We start from the raw sequence: 20,374 nt of genomic DNA, 5'->3' as shown, positions 1-20,374 counted from the left end.
TTATCTCTACACTACGGTTATTTTATTTATTTTTTTATGTGGGAAAGAATTAAATTGTAACGTATGTGTAAAACTCATGACGATACCAAAAAAACAAAAAATGCCGTTGTCGCACTTGCATTAGCGTCCTTAATTTTGTTTGCAAACAGTTTCGTAATTATTTCCCCTGTGCTCACTGCTCACCATATGCTCGCTGGCGCATAACGAATGTTTCCCAGTAAATGTTAATTCTAATTTGTCGAATTTTATAAAGTTTCACAATATTTCTCACTAGATACTCTTCTATCTACGTGTTTGGATATTTTGATAACAGATGTCCCTATTAAATGTTTAATTTTCCCTAGATGTTTAATTACGGAAAAGTTTTACAATGTATTTGTATTGAATTGAAATTGTTTTGAATTTACTACATAAGGTAAGTAGACCGAAGGAGGAGAACTCAAGTAATTGATATTCTACGTAAAAGCAACCTGTTGTAGAATGATGATGCTTCTTACCTTCAACACATAATCTTTACGTTAGAGAGTCAGACAGAGAAAAATCCTGGTTTTTCCTCCTCTATGACCACCCATCTTAAACCTCTACATATCACTGTTCGTCTCACAAAATTTCGGTGCTACAAAAACATTCAAATAATAATAATAATAATAATAATAATAATAATAATAATAATAATAATAATAATAATAATAATAATCCTGAATATGCCATCCTTACATAATGTAAGGATATCTTAGTTTCCTAGTTTAAATCTTAAATATCTTAGTTTAAAATGCTTTCTTTAGTACTTATTTGAGCAACCATGTAGGAGGGGGTACGACTTTTTATTTTGCCCCTCTCATTTCAGTACCCTTCCAACAGAAAGTAATTTTTGATAAGCAGGACAGACAAAATGAATAAGAAATATATTTACAGCATCCTCTCCCCTTTCATGATTGGAATATCACGTAATATTTTTTATTCTACGAAAGATGGCCCTGTGCGGTTAGGGGTAGGTAACTAAAAAAATACCTAATATATAGCGCCCCTTGATTGTAATATTACCGCTTCTTTATTTGTACGAGGGAGCCCCTACACAATCAAGGGTGACAAAAAGAATAGGAAGAGTGTCTATTGATTCCAGTGGTGGATCCAGCACGAACTCCTGGGGGAGGGGAGTTGAAATGAAACATTCTTTTGATGATGTGAAGCTGTCACAAATTACCACTTAACTAAACTAAACAATAGTGGGGGGAACCGGAACCCAGTCAGTTTAAATTGATGTAAAAGTTTAATTTTTGGCTTCATATTAAAAGTTATGGTTTCAAATGAGAATTTCAGTCCAAGTGGTCAATCATCAAATCTCGTGGGGCTCTTCAGTGTAGGCTAATACGGCCCCCTTATGAGAAAAGGCAAAATTATTAACATGTTTATAACTTTCGAATTTTTCGTCTATTTTAAAGAAATATTTTGCTTCGTATTAAAGTGTTGGTTTGAAATGACAAATTCAGTCCGAGTGGACAATGATCAAATCTCCGGGGGGGGGGGCTCTTCAGTATAGGGGGCTACGGCTCCCTTATAAGAAAAGGCAAAAATATGAAAATGCTTATAACTTCCGAATTTTCCGTCTATTTTAAAGAAATTATTGGCTTCATATTAAAGCCTTGGCTTCAAATGACAATTTCAGTCCGTGTGGACAATGATCAAATCTCGGAGGGCTCTTCGGTGTAGGGGTTTCGGCTTCTTTATGGGACAAGATTCACGTAGTTGATATTGCAAAATTGTTTTGTATATATAAGTGGAAACTTGCACCATTTGGTTAATTTTACCTCGTATGTTTTGCAGATTCATATTCCAAGCAATAGTTACTTCGCAGAGCTAAAAGAAGGCACTTACTAGTTTCATTAAAATGAAATGTCTTTTATGAGAAGTTCTCATGGAGCCGACGAACGAATAGGCACCCAAACATTGGTTAAGTCGAACGGTTGAAACCCGTTGAGCTCGCTACAATTATTATTATTATTATTATTATTAATAATAATAATAATAATAATAATAATAATAATAATAATAATAATAATAGAGCATTCACCTTTGGTGCATGGGGTCCGTGGCTCGATTCCACTTCGCGCCAAGTGAAATTTGAGGTGGACAAATACCGTGTGCATGGGTATGTGTTTTCTTGAGATTTTCCATTTTCCTCCCACTTTCTTCATTTCACCATTTCATTCATCATCATTCTCCCTTAGCGTAGGTGCATAATCGACCAACGTTAAACTAGATATTGCAATTTCAATAATAATAATAAAAATTAATTCAACTGAAAGGACTGTAATTTATGTGGACAGCAATTATCATAAATATGCAACCATTATAAAAACAATGCTTTGAGTAGAAAGATAATTCTTTCCAAGTGTTAACGAATGCGCACGAGATAAGACATGTCTCGAGAAAGAGACAAGACGCGCTTTGTGACATCCAAGATAATACGAGGCAAATGTTTTGGATACGAGATAGCTTGTAAAATGTCTCGTCTTGTCTGGAATGTCTCGAAAACAAAAGTCTAAGTTTTAATATTATCTTTCAAGATCTATTCTCTCAGAAGTAGTTCTCTGCCTTAAAATTAATAACAACATTTGTGATTTAAAAAAAGATAAACAATGCCTAAAGTTAATAGTTAACTTTTCGAAAAGATGCTTCATTAAGGGTGAACCTGAAATATGTCCACAAACTTCGGGAGGTGATTCGTGACATCAAAAGGAGACAAATGGTCCTCTTGCAGTTTTCGAATTCAGCTTCGTTGTCGAGATACAGGGTTGCCAACTGGTCGTGTTTGAGAAACTCACTGAGAATAAATTCAAGTCCAAGAATAAACTACTACTCATATATTTTTCAGGTCAATTGACTTATACCATGTTGTAAGGTCAAATATTTATTTATGAAGTGTGTACAAAATTCGCCAGGGTCTTTTCTGAGAAAATCGTCGAGAAAAAGTCACCTCCAAGAATAAACTACCCCTTGTAAATTTTTCTAAGAGAAATATCTGATACTGCAATATAGGGTTGTTAATTAAATATTGATTAATGAAAAATAAACAAAATTGTTAAAACCATTTTTGAGAAAATAGCGTTTTTCGATTTTCGGCTGTTTGTAAACCACACTTATTTTAGGTGGTAGGAAAAAATGGAAAAGCTCCTGTAAGAATACTAAGTAAACCCTACGTTTAAAATTTGGTGTAGATAAGTTGAACGGTATGGCCTCTAGGCGAGTGCATATAAAAGTGTGCCGAACGGACGGACCGGAAGGACGGGTGTCGAAAAGTCACATTTTCGGTATGTAGACGCCATGAAACATGTAAATCCGTTGAAATCTGAATTTGATATTATTTTCATAATCACTATATTTTCTTCTCTCTTTTGTCGCTCGAAAAAGAAAAGCCTAAGTTTACCACAAAAAGCTAGGGAGTTTCTCAAAAAATATTCAATTACAGGGCCACCGCACTAAACTTTTTCAATTCAATTTCTTAACTGTGTTAGGCCGCAGTTGTTACTGAAGTGTGTATTTGGATAATACGAATAAAATTATCGTATTATTCAAATACATCGAATGTCAGATTATCGAATAAAAAACTTCGATTGAAGAAAATCCACACTACAAAACTAACTCACACTTTGAGCACATTTTCATTAGACATATAATAGACCAATTAATGCAATCATTGTTTATGAAATATGAAAAAAATCAAATGAGTCACTTTGGGAAAGTCGTTCAAAAAGAACACGTTAAGAGTAACCTACCTCTTGTGAATTGTTTCGAACAATGAGTTAAGATATACTTTTGGTTATTAATGAAATATTTATTTGCGAAATTTGAACAAAATCGCCTGTCGTTCGAGAAAATTGTCGGGGAAATAACCTTGACCCCAAAAATAAACTATCCGTTGTAATTGTTTTTCATAGAAATGACTTATACTAAAATATAGGGTTATTAATGAAATATTTATTTATGAATCATCAATAAAATTGTCCGAGTAATTTTTGAGAAAATCGTGAGGGAAAAATAACTCACCGAATAAACTATCTCTTGAGGATTCTTTCAGGGTAAGCGAGTTATTCCATATTACTAGGTTTTTAATGAAATATTTATTTCTGAGTACGAACAAAATTGCTTGACTCATTTTTGAGAAAACCGTGGAGGAAAAACACCCCCAAGAGTAAACTACCCCTCGCATATTTTTTCAGGACAAACGAGTTTTGCCATATTGTTCGGTTATTAACGAAATATTTATTTTTGAAATATGAATAAACTCTTTTGAGTCGTTTTTGAGAAAATCGCCCAGACAACACTCCACCAAGAATAAACTACCCCTCGCATTTTTTTTAGGACAAACGAGTTATGCCATATTGATAAGTTATTAATGAAATCTTTATTTATGAAATATGAACGAAAACATTTGAGTCCATTTTGAGAAAATCACTGAGAAAAAACTCACCCCCTTAGTATAAACTACCCCTTGTAGATTTTTCTCAGATAAATGCCTTATACCACAAAATAGGGTTGCTAATTAAATATTGATTTATAAAAAAAGAAAGAAAACAAGATCGTTAGAGCCAGTTATGAGAAAATATCTTTTTTCTATTTTCATCGTACAGGAAACTACCCTTGTTTTGGGAGTAGGGAAATAAAAAAAACTATAGGAAATACTATGAAAATCTTAAACTAAAATTTGGTGCAGATAAGTTGAACGGTATGGCCTCTAGGCGAGTGCACAGAAAAGTGTAACGAACGGACGGACGAACAGATAGACATGTATCGAAAAATAACTTTTTCGGTGTTAGGGGCTATAATACGTATAAATTCGTTGAAATCTCAAATTTGATTTTTTTTTCGAACACCATACTTTCTTCTCTCATTTGTCACTTCAAAGTAAAAGGAACTCAGAACTACAGATAAAAGACACCTACTTTTACACATAGACATTATTTATTGATTTAAAACTGTTTTAGTTTGTGTCATTTCACTTCCAATTGAAAGGTTTTACAATGATTAACGGCATACCAATGACGAGACGGAAGTTTTCAGGAAGTAAATGCATTCAGAAGTCTAGATTGCATTACAGCTATCAGCCTGTTTTTATTTCTGCAATTGTTAACAGCTGTAATTTCGTCCAAACGCTGCATGAAATAATTTTTGGTTGACGTCATTGTGTTACTATTTTAGTATTGTTCTCTTCAGACTTGGTTGAAGTTTTGTCTTAACGGTTATACATTTTTTTCTTATTTCATCGTTACACATAAGAATAAAATGTTGTGGTGACTGGATAGATTCGAACCTACGAACATTGAGTTTTTATTCTTCAAACAATTTACCAATGGACCAAGCTTTGTCCTCACGTTAACGTACGGTTACAGGGTTTATTACGATTTAAATAAAATGGCTGGCTGTTAGAGTTTCCTGCCCAAATATTTCGATAAAAAATTTTCATTGCTTCGTACATTGTTTAGATACACATTTTAGGAGAGTGAATTTTGGTGTATATAATAATTTCATGCCAGATAAAAGCTGGATAAGTTTTAATAACATGTTTCATATGTAGTTCTCAATAATAGACTTGTTGTTCGGGATGACGTTCCAAGGTTTAGCATTGACTAGCAGTTTTTGCTATTAATATCCCTTCTAGCAATATTGGCAGTAGACAAAAGTTAGCCCGTGTTCAGGCACGTAGCCAAGGGGTGGGTCCGGGGGGTTCGGACCCCCCCTTCGAATCCAGAAATGAAAAATATTAAGGAAAGATGAAACAGAAAGAAACGAGAAAGAGATAAATCAGCCTCAAAAATATAAAGCTACAATAAGCGTTTGGTTACTCTATCTTATGAGGAGCTATGTGTGGAGGAAACGAGGGAGAAGGATCAAGTTGAAATTGGATATTATTGTAACGGAACACCCGAATTTCATCGAGCTCCATGTTAACCCTATGCACCTATGCAGCGGCGCAAATCTGTCTTGAACATTGGGAGGGACGGGTAAGACAGTTCTCATATTTTTTTTAAAGGATGTTCAAAATATTTATGAAGTTGAAAAACAATGCTGTGGAGGATCAGGGGAGTAGTTGTCTTCAAAATTATGAGGCGGGAAGATTTGAGGCTTATTCTGGGGTGCGGACATCAATTTCATCTTACTTTCCTTTGTGGCAATCGGACACAAATCATCACATTTCTCCCCAAAAAGCGCATTTCAAATCGGATTATTGGGGGAAAAGACCTCCACAGTTCTAAGATTGGAGGGGACATGTCCCCTCATCCCGCCGGGATTTGCGCCAGTTACCCTATGGACTACAAATGACGATCGATAAACCGGCTCGGTCAGATAGCCTCTCAGGTAGAACTTAAGCAATACCCAGAATTACCAATAATCTGAACCATTTTGAATTTCGCGGCAACACTAATCCATTTTATAGGATATCTTTACTCCCGAAAGAGATCTTGTTGCTATCCTTGACGGCATTAAACTAAGCTAAGAGAAATAATAAGAAGAGAAGAACCGAGTTTGAATGACCTCGGAAGACTATGTCTTTTTCAATACTTTTTTCTATTCTTTTACGGAAGATTTCTTCATAGTTTTTTAATTAAAATACATACTAACATATCCTCATTTTATTGTCCTAACAAACCAATATGGATATGTTGTCAGTAAAATAGTTTAGGTTGATCGATCCCCTGGTGTTGTAACCACAGTATTTCATGTCACGCATCTCCCCTTCCATTACGAAATCCCGGCTAAACAAACGAATGTATGTTACCAGTAAAATAGTTTAGAATGATCGAACCCCTGGTGTGAAAACCACGGTATTTCGTCACGGACCCCCCCCTATTGCGAAATCCTGGCTACGGGCCTGCCGTGTTAAAGCTTTTTGCTCCTAATTTAGTTATTTTACTTTATTATTTAACGAATATATTGAAAATTGTCAGAGACACGTATGCAGTAATTTATTTCGGGAGGGGTCCGACTTCAATATTAGGATAAATTATAATAAAATTTTAAAAGATAATCCCCAAAATTAGGCTAAATTTACAGAAAAGTTGGGGTTTCAGAGGGGGTCCGGACCCCCTAGACCCACCCATAAATGCGTTCTTGTTTGTCAGTAACATTTCCTCATTTTGAAACCCTCAAAAACTTCGGATAGACTATATAAAGGAAAACGAGTTATTTTCGATGAAATATCACTTCAAGGAGACGCGTCAGTTTTATTGCACAGTGTGGTATCCCACGTTCACAATGGCAAGAGTTTCTTTCCTCTGATTCTCTGTCATTGTGCTCTATCGAAAGGTTAGGTTTCTAACATTACTCCTACGAACAAGCATGACTGGCAGATAGGAATACTGAACACAACTCCAGAGAAATGCATGCTGGAACTTACGTTTATAGCTACGCTTTGGTGATTTGCCCTCAAGGTCAATCGAGTGGTAATTCAGTTCCGTCTCTGTTCTTAAGCCATGTTCGTATTACTTCGAACAGTTTTGATAATGAAAAGCATGCCTCTTAATATAACAGACTTCTCTCACGTAAGAAATCGAAACTCAGTTGATCAGAGCAACTAGTCTGTACGAATTAGGTTGTTAGTTAGTTAGGAGCCCAGTACGAGTGAGGGTTTTTATTACTATTGTTTTTATCTTTTTTATGTGAGGAAAAATCAAATTGTGACATCGCGATATCAAATGTATTTGGTTAGGTAGCTTTGTCTTAGCTAAACTTTAAACATCAGTAACCGTCGAAATTATTTCACTAACCGATCACTTACTGAACATTTCAAACACGTCAAACCAGTGGCATAACATGAAGGTTAACCTCTCCTCCGCAGTCCTTAGTTATGCGTCCGTACTTTCAAGGGCGGACTAAGGGCCGGGCGACTGCCCGGGGTGCCAGAGAAAGAGGGGCACCAAAACGAGCCTCAAAAAGTAAATTTTACAATGTGCTTTCTACTGACGTTTTTGGTTTATATTCTTGTAAAGTAGTGGCAATTATATGATCTTTTTACATTTCACTATGGAAGAAGAGAGTTTCATAGTACTAAGGGGGCTGTATCGAAAAATTGAGAGATGGCATGTAGAATAAAGAGTGCCGGGAATTAAGTATTGTTTGTTTGTTTGCTTGAGTTTAGCGTTCCACGGTTATGCCTTAATGGGCAAGGGAGATGTGGATACTAATTATAGTGGAATCCGAACCACTTTTATCGTTCAACAGTAATCCACCGGGAATTGGACCCGGTACCACAGAGGGCAGGCGTGCTAGCTACTAGACCAGAGGGGGTGGAGTTGGTATTGTTTATAGCGGGCCATATTCTTTGTGAAGTTTTCCTAGGTAATGGATTTCTTTTTGAAAATGGGTTTAAAACAGGGGCGTCATTTAGGGAGGGCAGGGAGGGGCATTTGCCCCCCCTGAGTTTGAGATGTATATAGATTTTATCATTAGAATAGTAGTAAATCAGTGAAAAACGCGAAACTTTACTTATATCAAGAGGTCTTGCCCCCCCCCCCAAAGCAAAATCTGAAATGACGCTCCTGGTTTAAACTATTAAAAACACTATGATAAAATGTAAAATATAGGCTACTACTAGGGGAAGGGCGCCAAAAAGTCACTTTGCCCGTGTGAAAATTTGGCCTGCTCCGCCCCGGCGTACTTTCTGTATATTTTTTGGCCTTGCAGCTTGTGCGGTCCCCACGCCACATTGTTGCGGGGGCGCTATTTACGCCTACCTTTCGAACGTAATTCAATAACTGTTTAAGAAATTCTACCATCAGCGTGGAAACGGGAATATATTTTTCTAATAATCCCATAGAACTTTCACTCAGAACGCCAGATGCAATTTTTCAGAGTGGGCTCTGGCTCATATTCAGGAATAATAATAATAATAATAATAATAATAATAATAATAATAATAATAATAATAAATATGAATGTCTTTGGAGAGCCGAAATTATGTGACACGAATCATTATAGATAGAGCTTTAAGATGAGTGGTCATAGGGGAGGAAAAACAGGATTTTTCTCTCTCTGACTCTCTAACGTTAAGATTATGTGCTGAAGGTAAGAAGCATCATCATTCTACAATAGGTTGCTTTTACATAGAATATCAATTACTTGAGTTCTCCTCCTTCGGGCAAATTTCCTTATGTAGTAAATTCAAAACAATTTCAATATAAGACAAATATTTATAGAGAAAATTAAACATTTAATAGGGAAATCTGCTATCAAAGTATCCAAACTTTTTTTTTTTGGTATCGTCATGAGTTTTACACATATGTTACATTTTGATTCTTTCCCAAATAAAAAATAAATAAAATAACCTTAGTGATAAAAATGACAACAGTATTTCCACAGGATTCGAACCGTCTACCTTCGGTATACAAACTCGTTGCTTTATCTAACTGAGCTATTTGCTTTGTTACGTAAGCTGAACCTGTTCTACAGTAAAGACGATTTTTCATTACGATTGGGCTAACAATTCGTCTTTTTCCATAGGTAATTTCCACTATTTGCACTATCTATACGTTAATACTTAGCATAGATTCATATATTTGGAGTTCGCTGATAATGCATATAATAAGACATACTAGAAATATTTCGTTAAAATTTTCGTTTGTAGATCTAATTCACGCTTCTCTCAATGACATAGATGTCGCTGCTTCGTGTTGAACTGCAGAATTCCCTCGCGTTCTTGAAAATTTCCCACTTTAGCAGAGTTGGTAATTCTCGAGATTTCTGTCGATTTAATGTTTTTTGCTTCTAATTTCTTTATTTTTAGCTAATATCTAACACAAATATTAAAAACGGGTTTGTTATTAACCTGTCCTGCTGGTGAAACCTTCCGAAATTTCGAACATATAAAGAAAACGGAGATATTTTCAAAAAACTTCAAAATAAAGAGACGCGTCATTTATTTTGCTCATAGTAGTACAGTAGTCCCGAAAACTTGACCTAATGTGGATCGAAGGTTGGCCGAGTTTGTGAAAATGCCGGGTTATCGGGAATGGGGTTAAACAAGAGTAAGTACGAGTTTCCTCAGAAAATACAGTACCGTAGACCTACTTGTATGTATTGCTTGAGAATACGACAGAAAAAAACTGCCCAAATACCCTTAAACAAAGGAAAAGTATGTACTTTATGAAGGCAATAGAGCCTTTACTATATATGAAAATTAATGAATACACACTATACAGTAATTTATCGGATAAGACAGATCTCAGACAATGACCTTGAACGAGTCCGCGCTTTCTTTTTTTCCCGCCCTACCAGTCTTGTGCCGGGTTATCGAGTGCCGAGTTTTAGGGACGCTACTGTACTAATAAAAGCGGAACTGGTCAAGTGCACTAGTACTTCCGGTTTTAATACTAATCACCATAAAGTAGAAACGGTGAAACAGTACTGGCTTTCTGAAATGGGTTTAGTGCCGCAAGAATAAGTTATACGGTGAAACCTGTCTATGTTGGCCACCATCGGTTCCATTGAAAAGTGGCCAACTTAGACAGCTGCCCAACTTACAGAAAATAAAGTGTAATCGTATTTTTAGAATAAGATTTCTAGTAATACTTTATTGTAAAATTTTAATAAGCAATGGCACAACAGCTCCTTTTGAATAATGAATATAGAGTAATCATAATATACAGTACTAGAAAAATTACTACTATGTTTAATATATGTACGGACCTTTCTCTTCCTGAAAACTGTCTGGTATAGTGAATTATTCGGATTGAAAACACAATAACACAAACAACCATAAAATAGAAACATATGTATGCAGTTTATTGAAATTGATATTGTAGCACGGACACGATATTATTCAGATTGAAAACAAGAAAAGTAAAATTATAAATTGAAAAATTGCAGTTTATATGATTTTTTTTCGACAGTGACAAATATTTTCTGTAGATACCTTTCGAAAAAATAGCAAATCTGTTATTACACAAATTTATTCATGGTGTGTCCCTCTAATTTTGTAGTTAACTACCTCTTGTTAATGAGCAAGTTCTCTCGGAGCAAAAGATGTTTTGAGAAAATCTTAAGGGAATTCATATCTCATAACCTCAGCCACCTTTCGACAAGATGCCAGATGTTAATAGTTGACAATTGACATGGTTAGCTTTAACCTTGATAATTTTTCGGAATTACTTAAGCTCCCCATTGATGAAAGGAGCCGGTATAGCTAATGGTTTTACCAAAACAGATAAGATAAACAAATACGTACAACCATTTCATGAATTCCTGTACATGCTTTTTCTTATTCACATCTTCCTTCACCACCCTTTTATCAGGGTAGTGTTTTGGCCATTGAAACCCAAGGACGAATCGTGGGAATCCATGCTTCTTTGTCTCCAGTCACAAGTACAGAACATCTGTCTCTCATATAAGAATACGAAAGAGTTAACAAAAATAACAAAACGGTATTTTGCGTAGTCAAGATACGCAGGTAAATTTATCATCACCATAGAGTAAAGATTGCTTCAATGCGGCCAACTTCCAAGATAGACTGGTGGCCAACTTTCATAGTAATAAGTAACGAATGTCTTATGGGAAAATGCAGGTTCAAGACGAACCAGGCCAAGATAAGCAAGTGGCCAACTTAGAGAGGTGGCAAAGTTCACAGGTTTCACTGTATATTCACCTTCATCCCTCGATTAAAACCAGAAGTAGGGAAAATCTATGATTTCCAGATTCAACACTGATCACCATACTGAAAATTGGTAACAAGTTGCAAGAAGCAGGTTTTGAATTCAATACCGCAAGAATAGTATGCATCTCAGACTTTGCTCCTCTATTTTAAGCATAAATGGTAGAAATGTACTGTTACTTTCGCTTTTAATGTTGATTCCCCGGGAGCTCATGTGGTTCGATTCCACGTTAATCAGTAGGTCCACGTCTCATATAACCTCGCTGCTGAACGGGACGTTAAACTCAAAATAAACTCAATGTTGATTTCCATACAGGGAAACAGAAATAGGAGGCGACAAACCATGTTTAATACGGATTAAATATCTGAAGGATATATTTTATCTCAGTTTTATTATTCTATTGAAACTAGAAGTAGTAATAAATACGGTAATAGATCTTTCTGTTTCAATATTGATTGATATATGTAGGTAGTAAGAGGAGTGTTGCGTTTTACAATGCAAAACTACGGTAGACTTCCGCACTGAGAGTTTCTGCAACAGAGGGATAATGTGGAAGATGGAACTTGTTCTAACGCTGAATCCAGCTCAAAAACACATGAAACACATCTGTAATTTCATGAACATAGAAATAAGATCGAAGATATAATCTGTTCTTCTGGCGCTGAATCCATATCAAGAAGTCATTACTCCCTATTTCTTCCTGTTTATGCTCTTTGGAGACCAATATTGAAACCGGAAGTGATAATTGATCTGACACTTCTGGTTTCAATAGAGGAATAAAATGAGAGATGGAACACATTCTTCCGGTACTGAATCCATATCAAAAACTGTTTGTCCCTATGTATCTCCATTTTCTCCTTTATGCGATCTGAGTTGTAATCGGAAAACTCCAATTATCACCACTCCCAGTTTGAAGAGAGAGAGAGAGAAAATTCGTAACAAAATTCATTCTTGGATGCAGAATCTGTCAAGAAAACTTTCTTTCCATGTCTTACTGATTTTACTGCATGAAAATCAGTATTGAAACAGTAAGTATTAGGAAATTTCAACTAAATCTGGTTTCAGTAGAGTATTGCGCGTAGTAGTGGCATGTTCTCTTGAGACGTTGAACTGATTAGAAAGGAACACTTCTTGGTGTTCGTTACAATTTTTGTTCTATAGCGATCATTTATTTCAGTGATTTATTTCTATTACTTCCGGTTTGAATAGAGGGTTATATTGAGATGCTGAATCGATTGCAAAAAACCGCTTCTCGTTATCTATTAGTTTCTGTTCTGTTGCTACCAATGTTAGAATCGGAAACAATTTCTATCACTTTCGACTTGAATAGTGGGGAGACTGAATCTGTTCCTAGGACGCGGAATCGATTTAAAAAAATCGTTATCTTTTCCGATTTCGCTATATGAAAATCAGTGTTGAAACCGAATGTACTAATAAATTTCAACCATCTTCGATTTTAGTAGTTGCAAGTGGCAATGTCATGTTATCTTGACATGCTGAATCGACTGAAAAAAAAAAAGTTTGTCGTTATCTGTGAACTATTTTATTATATTGCGATAAACGTTGAAACCTAAAATGCTTGATTTCTAGTACTTCCGGATATAATAGAGGGTTAAGAGAGGAGATTGACCCTACTCTTGAGATACTGAATCGATTGCAAACAAGTGTTTCTCAGCATTTTTTAACCGTTCTATTTTGATAAATACTGAAACCGAAAATAGTTTATTTGTACTGCTTCCAGTTTGAATAAAGAATTAATGGAGCAGACGAAGTCTCTTCTCGAAATCTTTTACCGTTTTTGCTTTGATACCTGTCGACAGATGGACAGACAGATATAGCCATTCTATAAGATTTTCAACACACGCATAGCATAGTTCGGAAGTCTAATAATTGTAAGGAACAGGAAGAAAGTTTTTTTTGAGCTGGATTCAGCGTTAGAAGAACAAGTTCCATCTTCCACATTATCCCTCTGTTGCAGAAATTATAGATCTGTTTCAGTATTGAGTTCGCCTAGTTTAGAAGTCTACCTTAATTTCACACTATGAAACTAAAACCTCTTGTTTCATATGCATTCAATTGTATCAATTGCTTGCTTTTAAGCTACGATATAAACACAAATTAAAAATTTCACTTTGTTTAAAATTACATAAACATCATCATCGGGTCTGCGGGTTTCTTAGGTTTCTCTGGTTTACTCACATTATCTTTCCACGAATTATTTTATGGATCGTTCATGCTCATGAATCATTCGTTTCGTTTAGTCTATAAAGGGCTCAAATGTGGGACGTAAACATTGAAATTCCATTTCATTTTAACAATTACTTACTCTTTCAACGTGAAAACGTAAAGAAAAAAGCTGGATAGTAATTAGTAATTCCCTCTCAGGTTTAATTTTTGTCCTCGTTCCAACTAGTTCATTTGAACCTTTAATTAGGAAAAATTATGTTGTACAATATTTCCTTCATTACTGGCTTACTGTGTTTATAGATGAGGTGCAATAATAGAAGGCTGCAAGATTTGTTATGCACGAAGTCCAAAATTAAACGTTAATATCGCTGTTGGACCTACTCTATAAGCCAATTAATAAATATATATATATATATCTATTCTTATGTGCTTTACAATTAACAAATAAAAGTGCAATATTATTCTTTCATTGAAATGAGGTGAGTCAGGTTATCTTGATCTTTTCTCAATGATGCTTTATCATATACAAAAAAAAAAAGTACTTCGCAAAGTGAAAATTGTCCAAGCCCCCCCCCCCCCCAAAATGCTCTTTTAACGATACTTAAAGAAAAGTTCTGTGGGCGTTTTTTTTTTTTTTTTTTTCTCGAGTTCAAGTTGAGTTAACCTTTATTATTTCTATTTCTTTCTCAGACGGTTGCAGATTTCAGTTAATTTTGAAATATAACTATAGATAAGTACATGGAAAGATTTTGTTTACCATAATGTCTGGAATTGAGATTTGGGTAATTTATGCATTAACTTGTGTCACTAGTGAATAGGTAGCATTTAAAAACATGGTTTAAGGAAATTGTTAATTAAGTAAATATTTGCAAATGAGTATGCCACTTCATCATTCTGTAATTAAAACATGTTTACGTTTTTCTTTCCTGTTGGAAGCGTGAACAAACATATGTAAACTCACCTAAGTAATCACCTTTTAGCACATGCTTTTTTTTTTCGGTTCAAAAAAACTACCAAGATAGTGAAAAATGCCTTGTCATTTAGGCAAATATTATTACTAGTGCTGGAAATTCGTGTACAGGGTAAAATGAAAAAGAGAAACAATTAATGTTTCAATTCAATACCATTTGCTTACGTCATTGCTGTGAAATCAACCAGGTGGCATACGAGAATGTTAGAGCTAGTTCCGTATAACGTATATCCGATGACACATCGAATACTAAGTACTTTGGGAGTTCGGAGTGCGGGCGATCATCACTGGAAAAAGCGCCATCGTTGGTACGGTGGCAGTGGTCTGTACTACGCTTGTGTGTTCGTTCTTGCAGTGGTCAACCGCATAACAATCAGTTCAGTTCGACTATATAGTAGGCAGAGAAGACAAGAATAGTTTCGTTTGTTTACTGCTTGGATCACGGATGATCATGCTTCATGCGTGTTGTGAACAGTTAATCCTTAACGTTTGTGTTGCATTACCTTCGTGAACGTTGTTCAATTTTTTTTTTTTTTTTTTTGTTTTAGTGCTCTGTTACATGTGACAATAAACAAAGCGACAGATCTTGTGAGAGAACACTATTCATTATTGTTTTCACTTAGATCTTTTGAGTGTTCTGTGTGCATTAGAATAATTGTGTAAAATAGCTAACGTGGGCGGTAATATTCATGACATCATTTTGATGTAAGTATGGTTTTCCTTTTCTTCATTTTATAATGAAATTTCAAGTACAATGCAATTAACAACAAAACTGCTTTCCACTTCTCGGAACACTCCTGAAAAATAAAGATATTCCAAGAAAGGAAGAAAAACAAAAAGGAGCAAGTTCTAGCGTTAAATTCTTATCCAGATAAATGAAACACTGAACAAAGCATCATAGTTGAAGGAATGTATTAAATATTAAATGATAATTCATTACTTGACAGTGCTTTGTTCGGAGTTTTGGCCAAGGAAGTTAATGTTAGAAAAATAATCAATTAGGCTATGTTAAACATAGTCACACAAAAGAAAATGTGGATGATGGTTAAGAAGCATAACCTTTAGTAGAGAATGCTTCTCACTACAGCGCAGTTCTTGAGTCGATTCCAGGTTATGTAAAACTGTGGTGGACACAATCATATCGATATGTTTCTGCGCGGTTCTCTGTACATTTTTCCTCCAATTCTTTCACTTGCGTGCTTTTATTATTTTCCTTTAATCTTCAGAGCGTAACAGTAGGCCTTTAAGCGTATTTTATCGTAGAAGTTCAAATACAGTAAAAGGCTCGTTATTCTCAGTGGAGTATAAAAGTTTTTTTTTTTCTAAAGGTCTAAAGTATCTTAGTTCCTAACAAGTAAAGATACGGTTTTTAGAAGTCAGTTCGCGATTTGAAAACTAAACTCACAGAATTAATTAATGCTTAAGACAATTTTTGTTTCAAAGTTTGAAAACATTTAATGCTAACACTAAGACGAAAAAAAGGGAAGAAAATGGAACATCCACTGTTTCTGAAGTTAAACTGGAACAATGACAGCAGTAATTATAAGTACATACTTACGTTCATGTTTTATTTTTTAACCAAATACTATATTATTATGAACTCATGAAATTCTGCTCAGTAATTATTTGTATTCTTTCAGATTTCTTGCCAGTCCCTTTCTAATAATGCTGCCAGTTTTTATTTTTTAACGTAAAACTGCCAGATCATAAGTACCAGTGTATTTATTATTATTATTATTATTATTATTATTATTATTTTGAAGTGGAACCAAGTTCCGTTTATTCTAATTTTGATATGCTTATCTGTAGCATCATCCCAATCAGGGCTGATCACTGACGAGTTTCAGGGCACGGATTGCGCTCATGAGATTTTTGTGGATATACAGGGCGTTTAAAAACAACAACAACGTTTGGGAGGTGATTCCTGACAGCAAGATAAGACTAAAAGTATAGACCAATCTGGGTGCACAAATGCTTCCTTTCGGAGTTATACGCTGCCGAAAACGTGAAAAAATGAACTTTAAAGGTTCGGACCTACGGTAGTCGGGTCAAGACTTCCCGTAGGAATTAATAGGCGTATGTACGCTATGCAAAAATACATGTTTCAGGCAATTTTTATAGAGGCAGTTTGGGTACGGGCATATCATTTGAAGTACTCCACAACTACCTTTATAAAAATTGTTGTGGAAGTACCGCAGGATTCTGAAACATGGATATTTGGATAGGACACATACTTGTTCCTAAATAAAGTCTTGACCCGACTACGTTAGATTCCATAGTATTGCAGCTATGGACCTTTTAAAATTCATTTTTTCATGTTTTCGGCAACCTATAACTCCGAAAGGAAGCATTTGTGCACCTATGTTGGTCTATACTTTTCGTCTTACCTTGGTGTCAGAAATCACCTCCCAGACGTTGTCGGTGGTTTTGAAACACCCTGTATAATTATTAATTGAAAATGACACACCATAATGGTGCTTTTGAGAACGTTAAAACTAAAGTTTGGATATTGACTAAATTTTAATCTGCAAAGCAAGTCATCGTGAGGGGATCACAACCAACTCTGGTCTTCATTAGTACTTTTTTTTTGGGGGGGGGGAGGGAGGAAGACGACCACATACTTCAATATTTGTTAATTTATAATTAAAAATATTAACAATTGAAGCTGTTAACGCATAAATAACAATGTAGGCCTATACAGAACAAAAAGCATCCTATTTTTGCCTGGAGATTAGGTCTGCGGGACATGTTTAGAAGGACTTAGTTGATTTAAGCTGAAAGGACAGAAGTTGACCTGTATTGCATTCTTTGCAGTAGTACATTCAACTGAATGTAGAGATAATTTCGAGTAGTTTAGTGACCAATTGAGTATTGACCCTACCCATACTAGCGACAACCAAACATTCAGCCTTCCTAGCCGTTCACTTGTCAATAACTAGGACATAATAGACGGCAGGGCCGGCGCGAGGGGGGGTCGAGCCGTGCCACCGCCCAGGGCGGCACGTCTAGTGGGCGGCAAAATTTGGAAAAGAAAAGAATAGTGTCAAAATATAATGGTTCGTAATAGGCCCACATGGAAAAATAAAATTGTGTTTACCTGAGAATGTAATTAAACTTAATTCACTCAGGTTCAGGAAAATACTCACTCAGGAAATTCAGAGCATTCCCCCTCATTTTCAATGATCAAACTACTAGCCACAGGTGTCTCGTTTAAGATTTCCCTTGCAGCGGCGTAGATAAGATTTTCAACTAGGGCGGATAAGATTATCAAGTGTCTTTGATTTTTTTTCTATTCAGCAATATTCTAACGCTCCACTCCAAGTACGCAAAAGGTACAATCCCACTTGAGACAGGCGGTTCTAGCCTACAACACCTAGAGACATTTAGGTTCTAGCAGTGAGTTTTTAACCAATTTACAAATTCTTCATATCTTATCAACAATATATATTTTAGAGAATACGTTATATATAATTATTTTTATATTTTAGCAATATAAATTTGACAGCGTCATGGCCGAACACATTAAAAAGAACCATGGAAGGACAAAATAAATACCACCATTACTAAGGAAAAGATGTTCAAAATGAAATTATTCCAATTCTTAGTGAGTAAATTGAAAGCAAAATACTGTCTTTGTTGAGAGCTGCAACATATTATAGTATAATACTAAACTGTATACCAGATATTTCTGGTACAGAGCAAATGAAAACAATCGTTTTGTACAAATTGTATACATACAGTAATGAAGAATGCCTTGTAAAAATTTGCGAACACTTTCTTGGTTTTGTACCAGTAACAGACACCACTGGTCTAGCACTGACAGAAGTAATAATTAAACAGCTAAAGGAAATGAACTTCCTATCGAAGACAAGAAGGGCCAAAGATATGACAATGGTTCCAATATGAAAAGCAAACATTCAGGTATTCAGAAGAGAATACTAGAAGTAAATTCCCAAGCCTTTTATGTTCCTTTACTAAACTTTGTCGCTAACGACGCAAGCAGAACACTTCAGTCCACCGTTTCATTTTTTGTATAGTTAAAAAAAGTTTGACTTCTTTTCTGTGTCAGTTCAACGTTGGGCCATACTAAAGGAACATATTAGCAGCCTCACTTTAACCCGTAAGTACTCGCGCCCTTTTTGTGACACTGATACTAGCGCGGGGGCCCAGTATACCCCCAAATTGATATTTGTTTTATTACAATAAAAATATATTTTTTTTTAATAATTCACACAATGTAGCGTAACTCTAGACATGTTTTTAAAAGTATTTGCTGCAATCAGATTTTTTGAACTCGTTTTGAGACATTGTTATATTTTTTCATCAAGATGTCTGTCTAGCAACACAAAAACAAAAGTTACCTGGTTGGGGGGTCTGTGAACACCCCGCGCGAGTACTTAAGGGTTAAAACTATTCACACTACACGGTGGGAGAGCCGAATTGATGCTCTAACTCCACTTAGATATCAAATACGAGAGATTTATGATGCCTTACTTCAAATAAGCAACGACAATAGAACAGATAGAATGGTTGCCTGCGATTCTCTAGGTATAGCAAACCAGCTGCGTGGCTTTACTTTCTTTGCTCACTCGTTATTTGGTATGACTTCACTCCACATAAACACAGTAAGCAAAAGTCTTCAAACCATTGATTCTCATGTTTCGGATGCAGTCGGATTTCTTCAAAATATATCTAAATACTTTGAGAGGAGCAGAAATTATCCAAAGTTTCAACCTTACTTAGTTGATGCGATGGAGTTGGCATCAGCATTAGATATGGATGTTCCACGGATAGGTAGTGCAGTGCAAGCTCGAATCGAAAGAAGACACAGCTTCAGTACTACGAGGCAGAGGATGAAGCTATTGAAGATTCACAAAGAAGATACAAGATCGATTTTTATTACAAACTTCTAGACGTGATTGTGTTAGCTTTAAGAGAAAGGTTTGGGCAACTTAAACATCACAGCGAGTATTTCGATTTTATTTACGATATAAGTAATCTTAAAGATATGCCACCTGAACTTTTGTCTGAAAAGTGCCTGCATTTTAATACGCGAAGAATCGAAAGATATTAACCCCAGTGATTTGAAAGACGAACTGAAACTATTATCGGCTATAATTAAGCCTAAATGTTCAACAAAAGAGACTAAAATTAATTAAGGAATATGACTTTGCTTCCAATGTCAGTGTTGCACTTATGATTTTGTATACCTTACCAGTAACAGTGGCAAGTAGAGAAAGAAGTTTTTCGAAACTTACTCTAAGATTATTAAAAACTGTCTACGTTCTTCCATATCTTAAACACCCTTAGATGGTCTACTGACGATATCAATGGAACACGAATTGGCTGAAACATTGGACTACGCGAATGTGATAAAGGAATTTGCTCACATCAAAGCAAGAAAAGTTTTTTCAATTAAACTAAGTAAAATTTGTGTTTTTCTATTGTGTCTTTGTACGCTATAAGGCTTAGGCTAATCACTTACTTTCGCCGTAATATTTGATTCACTATATTATCTTCATGCTCCACATTATTGGAAACACCTTTTGATATAAACTAAGCTTAAAAATTA

General features: G+C 35.4%; 1 protein-coding gene across 3 annotated transcripts in view; it reads left to right on the top strand.

Moving 5' to 3' along the window:
- Window positions 1-20,374, top strand: part of Src64B (Tyrosine-protein kinase Src64B) — a 371,393-nt gene that overhangs the window by 70,282 nt on the left and 280,737 nt on the right. Inside the window, exon 1 of one of the 3 annotated variants that reach the window (XM_081745058.1) lies at window positions 15,146-15,507. The exons of the other annotated variants lie outside the window; for them this stretch is intronic. The gene's annotated coding sequence lies outside the window, so the exon portion shown is untranslated. Of the gene's footprint in view, window positions 1-15,145; window positions 15,508-20,374 lie in introns of those variants that run through there. 3 annotated transcript variants of the gene reach the window in all.

Source organism: Thermobia domestica, chromosome 18 (assembly GCF_964235325.1).
Source record: "Thermobia domestica chromosome 18, izTheDome1.hap1.1, whole genome shotgun sequence".
In the NCBI taxonomy this organism is placed as follows: domain Eukaryota; kingdom Metazoa; phylum Arthropoda; class Insecta; order Zygentoma; family Lepismatidae; genus Thermobia; species Thermobia domestica.
The sequence above is the reverse complement of the archived record's forward strand: the minus strand, read 5'-3'. Positions and strand labels throughout refer to the sequence as shown.